We start from the raw sequence: 13,375 nt of genomic DNA, 5'->3' as shown, positions 1-13,375 counted from the left end.
GCAGGCTCTAATTGGCCGTCAGCGCCGCATTCGGCGTTGTTTACATTTGGGAGGGGAGCGGCCCAGCCGCTCAGCTGATTGGGCTGCACTGCGCTGCCTCCCCCTGCTGGACAAACATTTACATTACACCGAAAATTCAAGTTGTTCCAGCAAACATATATACAAAATAATACAGATAATGCAAAAATGTACAAGGGAAAGCAGGTTATTTACAATATTTACAAAAATTATGATATATACAGATATTTACAATGAAATTGGTCCTGAGTGACCTTCATACTTTGCATACAATATTAAATTTTACAGGTTTTACATATAAAAAGATTAAAAAAGGTGTATATACATTTGTGATGCACAGTGTTGGGCTAGGGTTTTATTTCATTTTTTATTTTTAAAGAGTATAAAACAAATTAGGGTTGAATTGAGAGGGTTAGGATGAGGCACAGGGTTTCCAGAGGTTAGGGTTAGGGAAATAGTTGGGAAGGGCATAAATAGAAAATTATATCAATAAATAATTAATAGTTAGCAGATAGAATGCTATGGTTAGGGTTAGGCATTCTATCTGGAGCTTTTTAGGTTTAGGCACCATAATCATGCTATTGTTTTAACTTCACAGGAATGGGACCGTCCCCGCGGTCATCCCGGAGAGGGAGGACACCAGGGAACATCTCCGGCAGGAGGCACTGGCTGGAAAGGGTTGGGGTTGGGGTTGGGGTTGGAGTTTGGGTTCAGGGTCAAAGGTCAGAGGTCCAAAAAATTGAACCTCCTTCCCTCTCCCCCTCACCCTCTACTCCTCCCCCTTATGTGCACGGGCCATCCTGTCAGGAGTCCACCAGGTGGAGCCTACCTCTCATTCAGACCCTTTGGGATCTGTGTATCCAGCCTGTGGATCCAGATTCTTTCAGCCCTTCTCCTCTGGGCTGAAGACCAGGCTGGGTTACATTCCAGCACCAGGGCTGAAACTGCATCCCAGCCATGACGTATAAAATGCTGCACTAAAGGTACATGTGTTTTTTTGTGTTTTTGAATGTTATGTCTGTGCTGGGTGAAACGAGTAAGGACACTGTTACTCGTCTCACCCACATAACTGATTTTACAAATTAGACAGGTTATTAAATAAACACAATTTTTTGATTTGGGGTTTCCTGATTGGTCTGATTTGAAAATTGTGTTATTAAATCTGTTCTGTACCCAGTGCAGCTGCTTGAAGAATCCACTCTGACCTTTGACCTTTGGTGTCTTCAAAGGTTTGACCTCAGCACGGACGAGGAAATCCCTCAGGTTTTTATTCCTTTTGTAGGCCGCAATTATTTTGTAATTTGGGAGCAAGGAAGTGTCAGATTGGAATTTAGTGAAATTCTGTTTAACCTTGTAAACAAATTGTCCTGCTGAGGAGGAGAATGTTGTGATCAGAGGGATCATCGGAGATGAATCGGGGGGTCTGGACTCAAGGAAGTTTTTCCTGCCTGCTCTCAGGAAAGACCTGGAATATCCTCTCTTACGAAGAGCAGAAAACAGAGTTCTAGTTGCCTCCTCAAAGTCTGTTTTCTGTGTGCAAATCCTATGAAATCTGAGGAGTTGTGATTTGATTAGGCCAGCATAAGTGTGCCTTGGGTGGTGACTAGTTTTAAATAGCAGAGCATGTGTGTCTGTGGGTTTAAAGAAAACTTTAATCTCTAATTTGTGTGTTGTATCAAAATTTGGACCTTTATATGTGGTGGTATCCAGAAAGTCGACCGCTTTAACGCTGGTAGTGGACTTTACTGTGATAGATGGGTTATGTGTATTCAGGTGCTGGAGGAATTCCTGAAATTCTGCTTCAGAATGGGTCCAGACCCCCCAGATGTCATCCAGGTACCGATAGTAGTGCAGGGGTGCCCTCCTGCATGCACTAAGAGCACCGGTCTCCCACTCGGCCATGAAAATGTTGGCATAGGCCGGTGCAAATTTCTTACCCATGGCTGTGCCTTTAACCTGGAGGAAGAATTGGCCATCAAAAACAAAATCATTTCTTTTTAAATTAATCTCTAATAATTGAATGAGTTCACGATCTGGCCTCCTCGAATCTGGATATTTCAAAAATACGTTTTTAATACAATCAATTCCTTCATCTATGTCAATATTGGTGTACAAACTGTCGATGTCAATTGTAAATAGAATAGAGTCCTGAGGTAGAGAAATTAATTTAATTTTTTCCACAAAATCATAAGTGTCTTTGATATAACTTTGGTGCCGAATTGATAGGGGATATAAATAATGATCAATAAACTCCGCTGTGTGGTAGGTTTCGCTCCCACAGTCGGAGACAATAGGTCTGCCGGGAGGGATCTCATGGGGTTTACTCCATTTTTCAGGTTCCTTATGGATTTTCGGGAGGAGATAAAACCTCCTGGCTCTAGGTTCAGGGGAGCCACGCAGGTAAGATTTTTGTTTTGCATTGATAAATTTCTTTTTATGTAAATTGTCTAAAATTTTGGTTACAAGGGGGGTCGTATTGTTATAAATTGGAGAGTCTAATTTTTTGTAATATGTTTCATTATATAATTGTTTGTATCCCTCCCACAGATACTGCTCCCTGTCCATAATCACTATGGAGCTGCCTTTATCGGCAGGTTTTATAATGATATTTTTATTGATCATTATTTCTTTTAGTGCTTTTGTTTCTTCTATATTTAGGTTAGGTATCGTTTTAATAAATTTAAATTCTCTGTCCAAATAATCAAGGTCCTGGGAAATTAAGTTTTCCACCTCAGGAGGGAGAGCGGTGATTGGAGGAGCCCAGTCTGACTCTGGCATAAAAGGTAAATTATTCTTATCATTACCAACATCATCTTTGTAATAGATGGCCAATTTAATTCTTCTGTGGTATTTCTGCAGATCATACCTCATTTGCATTTTTGTATATTTTAAAGGTTTGTTACCCTGAGTGGGAATGAAAGTTAAGCCCTTATTTAAAAGGGAACCCTGTGCATCACTAAGGGTGAAAGTTTTAGAGAGGTTACATATATTTTTATTTACAATATTAGCATGCCCCTCCTTCACATGAAGGCTCTTGGGGCACTCTAGTTTAGCCACTCACCCCAGTGGCTAAAGATGTGAGCTGCAGTAGCTTTGGACCAGTGAATGTTGTCCCTACTCACTGTAAAGGACCGTCTAGGCAGGGCTGGGATGAACCGGCTGAGCTGCGCGATCTCGATGTTCATGTGAGTGAGGGTCATCTGTTCTTGGACGGGCAGCGCCAGGGAGAAGTTGATGGCAGGGACAAAAATCTCCGCGTTGGGACACTTGATCCTAGCCGTCCTCAGCGCTGTCTTCATTTCCCTGACTGCTGCTCTCTTGTCCCTCTGGGCTCTATGATTGATGCCCAGAGAGAGAATCATGCGCTCCACCTGGTTCATCACAGGTGCCCTCGCAAAAAGGTGGGTCAGATGCCTCCATCTGGCCCCAGGGAAGCTGACCACCTGTAGATCTGGGTTATCAGGGGCTGGAAATCTAGCCACATTAGAGTCACCCAGGATGACATATTTTTTTGTCAGATCTAGGGACCAGTTGCGGTTCTTGTTCAGGGTTCCTACCTGTCTGGCTGCAGCCGTCACCTGTGCAGGTCGAAGAGCAGGGGACTCACCGGTGGAAGAAGAAGCCGCTGGAGCCGATGTTTCCACCCTAGGGTCAAAGGTGAGCCTCCGTTGGGTGCTGACCTGCAGTCTGAGGTGAAGGGGGACCGTCCTCGGTCTCAGTGAGGCCCTGCGTTCCTGCTGTGCCAGGTCGGAGGCCTGGAAGAGCAACGGAGCTGAAGCTGCACCCCGGTACTTTTTGACCTCCTCCTTGAGCAGGTCAGCGACCGAGGTGAGCTCTCTCTCTGTTCTTTTAGGGGGTGCTGCCCTTTTTGGTGGAGAAGGACAGAGAGGGGGAGGGGGAAGGGTCCCCTGTGGTGCAGGTGCGGTGTTCCTGCTGTGAGCTCTGTCCTGTCGCTGAGGGAGCGGGGAGGCGTCCTCAGTCGGTGGCGGGAGGGGCGTGGCCGTCTCGTTGTCCTCGTCAGTTGAGCCTGGTGGGGTCCAGCCGCCATGCGTGGGCTCTGTCATGGTTGCAGTGGTTGTCATGACAGGGCGGGGAGGCGGAGAGGGAGGGGGCGTGGCAGAGGGAGGAGGGAGAGGTCCATCCAGGTCCTCTTCTGTGTCCACCGCCTGGTCTCTACGTCCTGGACAGCTAGCAGATGAGCAGGAGGATGGAGGAGGAGGGGGGCGAGGGGCTGGCGGGGGAGTCGAGGAGGCAGAAGATGAGGAGGAGGAAGAAGAGCAAGGTGAGGCTGCCCTTTTCTCCCTCTTGAGCAGGTAGATCTGGACCTCATCTGCTGTTTCTGGGTTGAATCTGCTGCCCAGATTGCGTTTTGCCCACTTCACTGCCACCTCCAGCGGAGCCAGCAGGTCCCCGCCGAGGTCCTGGAGAAGCTGTTTCTCCGCTGCACGCACCTCCTCATAGTGTTGGCGCAGGATGAGGATCGTGTTCCACGACCATTCTCTAGCGTTGCCGTCGATCAGCTCCAGCGTCTTCGGACTGGGATGAGCCGGCTTGATCACCGACGCCAGGTTAGCCGTGATGCGCTGGATTGCAGGCGGATCACGGTCATTCCTGGACACGTTCTGGAGGTGGTGTGTCGCCTTTAGCAGCTTGTGCAGAGCCCTGACCTTTACCGTGAAGAGCGGGTCGTCCGATCGTTGGTGCTCGTCCCGGCTCTGCACCCTGGGTGCGTAGCGCTGCCGCTGCTGCTGCTGCTGCTGCGCTGAGCTTCGGTGCCAGCTACGAGAGCGGGGGCGGGGCTGTCTGTAGGGCTGGGGACGGTACCGTGGAGGACGGTAGCTTCGGCTGCGGCTCGTGGGGCGGGTTCGGACGGCGGAGGCGTAGCTGCGTCCCCGGTACTGCTGCTGCTGCGGAGGGTCGCGGCCGTACGGTGCGCCACGGTGTCTGTAGCGCTGTCGGTCGGCCGGTTGCCAGGTGCGCTGTCTGCCCCGGTAATAACGGACCGTAGTCCAGTCCCTCTCATCATCGGGATAAGAATCCCACGCCATTGGGCGAATCGTTAAAATAAAAAGCTTGCAAAAATTGTTTAAATAAAATTAATCGTAAAAAAAGTTGAGTAAAAATAAGAGTAGAAATTTTTAAATCAAGAATTAAATGAAAAACGGACTAAAATCGGCTTCTTTTAATGCCGTTAGGCACTTTAATAACAGAGACAGCAAACAAACTGCGACGTTTCGGTCTGTAAAGAACCTTCATCAGGCAGTTCACTGTCTCATCTGCCAGAAAGTCCGTTAACAAAACTATATATACAACATGAACATTTTCGAATTTCGAGCTTGAAAACTATTTACAAAAAGGCAGGCTCTAATTGGCCGTCAGCGCCGCATTCGGCGTTGTTTACATTTGGGAGGGGAGCGGCCCAGCCGCTCAGCTGATTGGGCTGCACTGCGCTGCCTCCCCCTGCTGGACAAACATTTACATTACACCGAAAATTCAAGTTGTTCCAGCAAACATATATACAAAATAATACAGATAATGCAAAAATGTACAAGGGAAAGCAGGTTATTTACAATATTTACAAAAATTATGATATATACAGATATTTACAATGAAATTGGTCCTGAGTGACCTTCATACTTTGCATACAATATTAAATTTTACAGGTTTTACATATAAAAAGATTAAAAAAGGTGTATATACATTTGTGATGCACAGTGTTGGGCTAGGGTTTTATTTCATTTTTTATTTTTAAAGAGTATAAAACAAATTAGGGTTGAATTGAGAGGGTTAGGATGAGGCACAGGGTTTCCAGAGGTTAGGGTTAGGGAAATAGTTGGGAAGGGCATAAATAGAAAATTATATCAATAAATAATTAATAGTTAGCAGATAGAATGCTATGGTTAGGGTTAGGCATTCTATCTGGAGCTTTTTAGGTTTAGGCACCATAATCATGCTATTGTTTTAACTTCACAGGAATGGGACCGTCCCCGCGGTCATCCCGGAGAGGGAGGACACCAGGGAACATCTCCGGCAGGAGGCACTGGCTGGAAAGGGTTGGGGTTGGGGTTGGGGTTGGAGTTTGGGTTCAGGGTCAAAGGTCAGAGGTCCAAAAAATTGAACCTCCTTCCCTCTCCCCCTCACCCTCTACTCCTCCCCCTTATGTGCACGGGCCATCCTGTCAGGAGTCCACCAGGTGGAGCCTACCTCTCATTCAGACCCTTTGGGATCTGTGTATCCAGCCTGTGGATCCAGATTCTTTCAGCCCTTCTCCTCTGGGCTGAAGACCAGGCTGGGTTACATTCCAGCACCAGGGCTGAAACTGCATCCCAGCCATGACGTATAAAATGCTGCACTAAAGGTACATGTGTTTTTTTGTGTTTTTGAATGTTATGTCTGTGCTGGGTGAAACGAGTAAGGACACTGTTACTCGTCTCACCCACATAACTGATTTTACAAATTAGACAGGTTATTAAATAAACACAATTTTTTGATTTGGGGTTTCCTGATTGGTCTGATTTGAAAATTGTGTTATTAAATCTGTTCTGTACCCAGTGCAGCTGCTTGAAGAATCCACTCTGACCTTTGACCTTTGGTGTCTTCAAAGGTTTGACCTCAGCACGGACGAGGAAATCCCTCAGGTTTTTATTCCTTTTGTAGGCCGCAATTATTTTGTAATTTGGGAGCAAGGAAGTGTCAGATTGGAATTTAGTGAAATTCTGTTTAACCTTGTAAACAAATTGTCCTGCTGAGGAGGAGAATGTTGTGATCAGAGGGATCATCGGAGATGAATCGGGGGGTCTGGACTCAAGGAAGTTTTTCCTGCCTGCTCTCAGGAAAGACCTGGAATATCCTCTCTTACGAAGAGCAGAAAACAGAGTTCTAGTTGCCTCCTCAAAGTCTGTTTTCTGTGTGCAAATCCTATGAAATCTGAGGAGTTGTGATTTGATTAGGCCAGCATAAGTGTGCCTTGGGTGGTGACTAGTTTTAAATAGCAGAGCATGTGTGTCTGTGGGTTTAAAGAAAACTTTAATCTCTAATTTGTGTGTTGTATCAAAATTTGGACCTTTATATGTGGTGGTATCCAGAAAGTCGACCGCTTTAACGCTGGTAGTGGACTTTACTGTGATAGATGGGTTATGTGTATTCAGGTGCTGGAGGAATTCCTGAAATTCTGCTTCAGAATGGGTCCAGACCCCCCAGATGTCATCCAGGTACCGATAGTAGTGCAGGGGTGCCCTCCTGCATGCACTAAGAGCACCGGTCTCCCACTCGGCCATGAAAATGTTGGCATAGGCCGGTGCAAATTTCTTACCCATGGCTGTGCCTTTAACCTGGAGGAAGAATTGGCCATCAAAAACAAAATCATTTCTTTTTAAATTAATCTCTAATAATTGAATGAGTTCACGATCTGGCCTCCTCGAATCTGGATATTTCAAAAATACGTTTTTAATACAATCAATTCCTTCATCTATGTCAATATTGGTGTACAAACTGTCGATGTCAATTGTAAATAGAATAGAGTCCTGAGGTAGAGAAATTAATTTAATTTTTTCCACAAAATCATAAGTGTCTTTGATATAACTTTGGTGCCGAATTGATAGGGGATATAAATAATGATCAATAAACTCCGCTGTGTGGTAGGTTTCGCTCCCACAGTCGGAGACAATAGGTCTGCCGGGAGGGATCTCATGGGGTTTACTCCATTTTTCAGGTTCCTTATGGATTTTCGGGAGGAGATAAAACCTCCTGGCTCTAGGTTCAGGGGAGCCACGCAGGTAAGATTTTTGTTTTGCATTGATAAATTTCTTTTTATGTAAATTGTCTAAAATTTTGGTTACAAGGGGGGTCGTATTGTTATAAATTGGAGAGTCTAATTTTTTGTAATATGTTTCATTATATAATTGTTTGTATCCCTCCCACAGATACTGCTCCCTGTCCATAATCACTATGGAGCTGCCTTTATCGGCAGGTTTTATAATGATATTTTTATTGATCATTATTTCTTTTAGTGCTTTTGTTTCTTCTATATTTAGGTTAGGTATCGTTTTAATAAATTTAAATTCTCTGTCCAAATAATCAAGGTCCTGGGAAATTAAGTTTTCCACCTCAGGAGGGAGAGCGGTGATTGGAGGAGCCCAGTCTGACTCTGGCATAAAAGGTAAATTATTCTTATCATTACCAACATCATCTTTGTAATAGATGGCCAATTTAATTCTTCTGTGGTATTTCTGCAGATCATACCTCATTTGCATTTTTGTATATTTTAAAGGTTTGTTACCCTGAGTGGGAATGAAAGTTAAGCCCTTATTTAAAAGGGAACCCTGTGCATCACTAAGGGTGAAAGTTTTAGAGAGGTTACATATATTTTTATTTACAATATTAGCATGCCCCTCCTTCACATGAAGGCTCTTGGGGCACTCTAGTTTAGCCACTCACCCCAGTGGCTAAAGATGTGAGCTGCAGTAGCTTTGGACCAGTGAATGTTGTCCCTACTCACTGTAAAGGACCGTCTAGGCAGGGCTGGGATGAACCGGCTGAGCTGCGCGATCTCGATGTTCATGTGAGTGAGGGTCATCTGTTCTTGGACGGGCAGCGCCAGGGAGAAGTTGATGGCAGGGACAAAAATCTCCGCGTTGGGACACTTGATCCTAGCCGTCCTCAGCGCTGTCTTCATTTCCCTGACTGCTGCTCTCTTGTCCCTCTGGGCTCTATGATTGATGCCCAGAGAGAGAATCATGCGCTCCACCTGGTTCATCACAGGTGCCCTCGCAAAAAGGTGGGTCAGATGCCTCCATCTGGCCCCAGGGAAGCTGACCACCTGTAGATCTGGGTTATCAGGGGCTGGAAATCTAGCCACATTAGAGTCACCCAGGATGACATATTTTTTTGTCAGATCTAGGGACCAGTTGCGGTTCTTGTTCAGGGTTCCTACCTGTCTGGCTGCAGCCGTCACCTGTGCAGGTCGAAGAGCAGGGGACTCACCGGTGGAAGAAGAAGCCGCTGGAGCCGATGTTTCCACCCTAGGGTCAAAGGTGAGCCTCCGTTGGGTGCTGACCTGCAGTCTGAGGTGAAGGGGGACCGTCCTCGGTCTCAGTGAGGCCCTGCGTTCCTGCTGTGCCAGGTCGGAGGCCTGGAAGAGCAACGGAGCTGAAGCTGCACCCCGGTACTTTTTGACCTCCTCCTTGAGCAGGTCAGAGCGACCGAGGTGAGCTCTCTCTCTGTTCTTTTAGGGGGTGCTGCCCTTTTTGGTGGAGAAGGACAGAGAGGGGGAGGGGGAAGGGTCCCCTGTGGTGCAGGTGCGGTGTTCCTGCTGTGAGCTCTGTCCTGTCGCTGAGGGAGCGGGGAGGCGTCCTCAGTCGGTGGCGGGAGGGGCGTGGCCGTCTCGTTGTCCTCGTCAGTTGAGCCTGGTGGGGTCCAGCCGCCATGCGTGGGCTCTGTCATGGTTGCAGTGGTTGTCATGACAGGGCGGGGAGGCGGAGAGGGAGGGGGCGTGGCAGAGGGAGGAGGGAGAGGTCCATCCAGGTCCTCTTCTGTGTCCACCGCCTGGTCTCTACGTCCTGGACAGCTAGCAGATGAGCAGGAGGATGGAGGAGGAGGGGGGCGAGGGGCTGGCGGGGGAGTCGAGGAGGCAGAAGATGAGGAGGAGGAAGAAGAGCAAGGTGAGGCTGCCCTTTTCTCCCTCTTGAGCAGGTAGATCTGGACCTCATCTGCTGTTTCTGGGTTGAATCTGCTGCCCAGATTGCGTTTTGCCCACTTCACTGCCACCTCCAGCGGAGCCAGCAGGTCCCCGCCGAGGTCCTGGAGAAGCTGTTTCTCCGCTGCACGCACCTCCTCATAGTGTTGGCGCAGGATGAGGATCGTGTTCCACGACCATTCTCTAGCGTTGCCGTCGATCAGCTCCAGCGTCTTCGGACTGGGATGAGCCGGCTTGATCACCGACGCCAGGTTAGCCGTGATGCGCTGGATTGCAGGCGGATCACGGTCATTCCTGGACACGTTCTGGAGGTGGTGTGTCGCCTTTAGCAGCTTGTGCAGAGCCCTGACCTTTACCGTGAAGAGCGGGTCGTCCGATCGTTGGTGCTCGTCCCGGCTCTGCACCCTGGGTGCGTAGCGCTGCCGCTGCTGCTGCTGCTGCTGCGCTGAGCTTCGGTGCCAGCTACGAGAGCGGGGGCGGGGCTGTCTGTAGGGCTGGGGACGGTACCGTGGAGGACGGTAGCTTCGGCTGCGGCTCGTGGGGCGGGTTCGGACGGCGGAGGCGTAGCTGCGTCCCCGGTACTGCTGCTGCTGCGGAGGGTCGCGGCCGTACGGTGCGCCACGGTGTCTGTAGCGCTGTCGGTCGGCCGGTTGCCAGGTGCGCTGTCTGCCCCGGTAATAACGGACCGTAGTCCAGTCCCTCTCATCATCGGGATAAGAATCCCACGCCATTGGGCGAATCGTTAAAATAAAAAGCTTGCAAAAATTGTTTAAATAAAATTAATCGTAAAAAAAGTTGAGTAAAAATAAGAGTAGAAATTTTTAAATCAAGAATTAAATGAAAAACGGACTAAAATCGGCTTCTTTTAATGCCGTTAGGCACTTTAATAACAGAGACAGCAAACAAACTGCGACGTTTCGGTCTGTAAAGAACCTTCATCAGGCAGTTCACTGTCTCATCTGCCAGAAAGTCCGTTAACAAAACTATATATACAACATGAACATTTTCGAATTTCGAGCTTGAAAACTATTTACAAAAAGGCAGGCTCTAATTGGCCGTCAGCGCCGCATTCGGCGTTGTTTACATTTGGGAGGGGAGCGGCCCAGCCGCTCAGCTGATTGGGCTGCACTGCGCTGCCTCCCCCTGCTGGACAAACATTTACATTACACCGAAAATTCAAGTTGTTCCAGCAAACATATATACAAAATAATACAGATAATGCAAAAATGTACAAGGGAAAGCAGGTTATTTACAATATTTACAAAAATTATGATATATACAGATATTTACAATGAAATTGGTCCTGAGTGACCTTCATACTTTGCATACAATATTAAATTTTACAGGTTTTACATATAAAAAGATTAAAAAAGGTGTATATACATTTGTGATGCACAGTGTTGGGCTAGGGTTTTATTTCATTTTTTATTTTTAAAGAGTATAAAACAAATTAGGGTTGAATTGAGAGGGTTAGGATGAGGCACAGGGTTTCCAGAGGTTAGGGTTAGGGAAATAGTTGGGAAGGGCATAAATAGAAAATTATATCAATAAATAATTAATAGTTAGCAGATAGAATGCTATGGTTAGGGTTAGGCATTCTATCTGGAGCTTTTTAGGTTTAGGCACCATAATCATGCTATTGTTTTAACTTCACAGGAATGGGACCGTCCCCGCGGTCATCCCGGAGAGGGAGGACACCAGGGAACATCTCCGGCAGGAGGCACTGGCTGGAAAGGGTTGGGGTTGGGGTTGGGGTTGGAGTTTGGGTTCAGGGTCAAAGGTCAGAGGTCCAAAAAATTGAACCTCCTTCCCTCTCCCCCTCACCCTCTACTCCTCCCCCTTATGTGCACGGGCCATCCTGTCAGGAGTCCACCAGGTGGAGCCTACCTCTCATTCAGACCCTTTGGGATCTGTGTATCCAGCCTGTGGATCCAGATTCTTTCAGCCCTTCTCCTCTGGGCTGAAGACCAGGCTGGGTTACATTCCAGCACCAGGGCTGAAACTGCATCCCAGCCATGACGTATAAAATGCTGCACTAAAGGTACATGTGTTTTTTTGTGTTTTTGAATGTTATGTCTGTGCTGGGTGAAACGAGTAAGGACACTGTTACTCGTCTCACCCACATAACTGATTTTACAAATTAGACAGGTTATTAAATAAACACAATTTTTTGATTTGGGGTTTCCTGATTGGTCTGATTTGAAAATTGTGTTATTAAATCTGTTCTGTACCCAGTGCAGCTGCTTGAAGAATCCACTCTGACCTTTGACCTTTGGTGTCTTCAAAGGTTTGACCTCAGCACGGACGAGGAAATCCCTCAGGTTTTTATTCCTTTTGTAGGCCGCAATTATTTTGTAATTTGGGAGCAAGGAAGTGTCAGATTGGAATTTAGTGAAATTCTGTTTAACCTTGTAAACAAATTGTCCTGCTGAGGAGGAGAATGTTGTGATCAGAGGGATCATCGGAGATGAATCGGGGGGTCTGGACTCAAGGAAGTTTTTCCTGCCTGCTCTCAGGAAAGACCTGGAATATCCTCTCTTACGAAGAGCAGAAAACAGAGTTCTAGTTGCCTCCTCAAAGTCTGTTTTCTGTGTGCAAATCCTATGAAATCTGAGGAGTTGTGATTTGATTAGGCCAGCATAAGTGTGCCTTGGGTGGTGACTAGTTTTAAATAGCAGAGCATGTGTGTCTGTGGGTTTAAAGAAAACTTTAATCTCTAATTTGTGTGTTGTATCAAAATTTGGACCTTTATATGTGGTGGTATCCAGAAAGTCGACCGCTTTAACGCTGGTAGTGGACTTTACTGTGATAGATGGGTTATGTGTATTCAGGTGCTGGAGGAATTCCTGAAATTCTGCTTCAGAATGGGTCCAGACCCCCCAGATGTCATCCAGGTACCGATAGTAGTGCAGGGGTGCCCTCCTGCATGCACTAAGAGCACCGGTCTCCCACTCGGCCATGAAAATGTTGGCATAGGCCGGTGCAAATTTCTTACCCATGGCTGTGCCTTTAACCTGGAGGAAGAATTGGCCATCAAAAACAAAATCATTTCTTTTTAAATTAATCTCTAATAATTGAATGAGTTCACGATCTGGCCTCCTCGAATCTGGATATTTCAAAAATACGTTTTTAATACAATCAATTCCTTCATCTATGTCAATATTGGTGTACAAACTGTCGATGTCAATTGTAAATAGAATAGAGTCCTGAGGTAGAGAAATTAATTTAATTTTTTCCACAAAATCATAAGTGTCTTTGATATAACTTTGGTGCCGAATTGATAGGGGATATAAATAATGATCAATAAACTCCGCTGTGTGGTAGGTTTCGCTCCCACAGTCGGAGACAATAGGTCTGCCGGGAGGGATCTCATGGGGTTTACTCCATTTTTCAGGTTCCTTATGGATTTTCGGGAGGAGATAAAACCTCCTGGCTCTAGGTTCAGGGGAGCCACGCAGGTAAGATTTTTGTTTTGCATTGATAAATTTCTTTTTATGTAAATTGTCTAAAATTTTGGTTACAAGGGGGGTCGTATTGTTATAAATTGGAGAGTCTAATTTTTTGTAATATGTTTCATTATATAATTGTTTGTATCCCTCCCACAGATACTGCTCCCTGTCCATAATCACTATGGAGCTGCCTTTATCGGCAGGTTTTATAATG

General features: G+C 46.5%; 1 long non-coding RNA gene across 1 annotated transcript; it reads left to right on the top strand.

Annotated features, from left to right (window-relative positions):
• The first annotated feature begins 11,505 nt into the window (after positions 1–11,505).
• LOC116716590 (uncharacterized) lies at positions 11,506–13,067 on the top strand. Its single transcript, XR_004338553.1, has 2 exons — positions 11,506–11,753; positions 11,948–13,067. It is a non-coding gene; the product is annotated as an uncharacterized LOC116716590 (long non-coding RNA).
• The last annotated feature ends 308 nt before the right edge of the window (positions 13,068–13,375 follow it).

Source organism: Xiphophorus hellerii, unplaced genomic scaffold (genome assembly GCF_003331165.1).
Source record: "Xiphophorus hellerii strain 12219 unplaced genomic scaffold, Xiphophorus_hellerii-4.1 PGA_scaffold_72__1_contigs__length_338794, whole genome shotgun sequence".
Taxonomy (NCBI): domain Eukaryota; kingdom Metazoa; phylum Chordata; class Actinopteri; order Cyprinodontiformes; family Poeciliidae; genus Xiphophorus; species Xiphophorus hellerii.
This window is presented reverse-complemented; position numbering and strand designations above follow the sequence as displayed.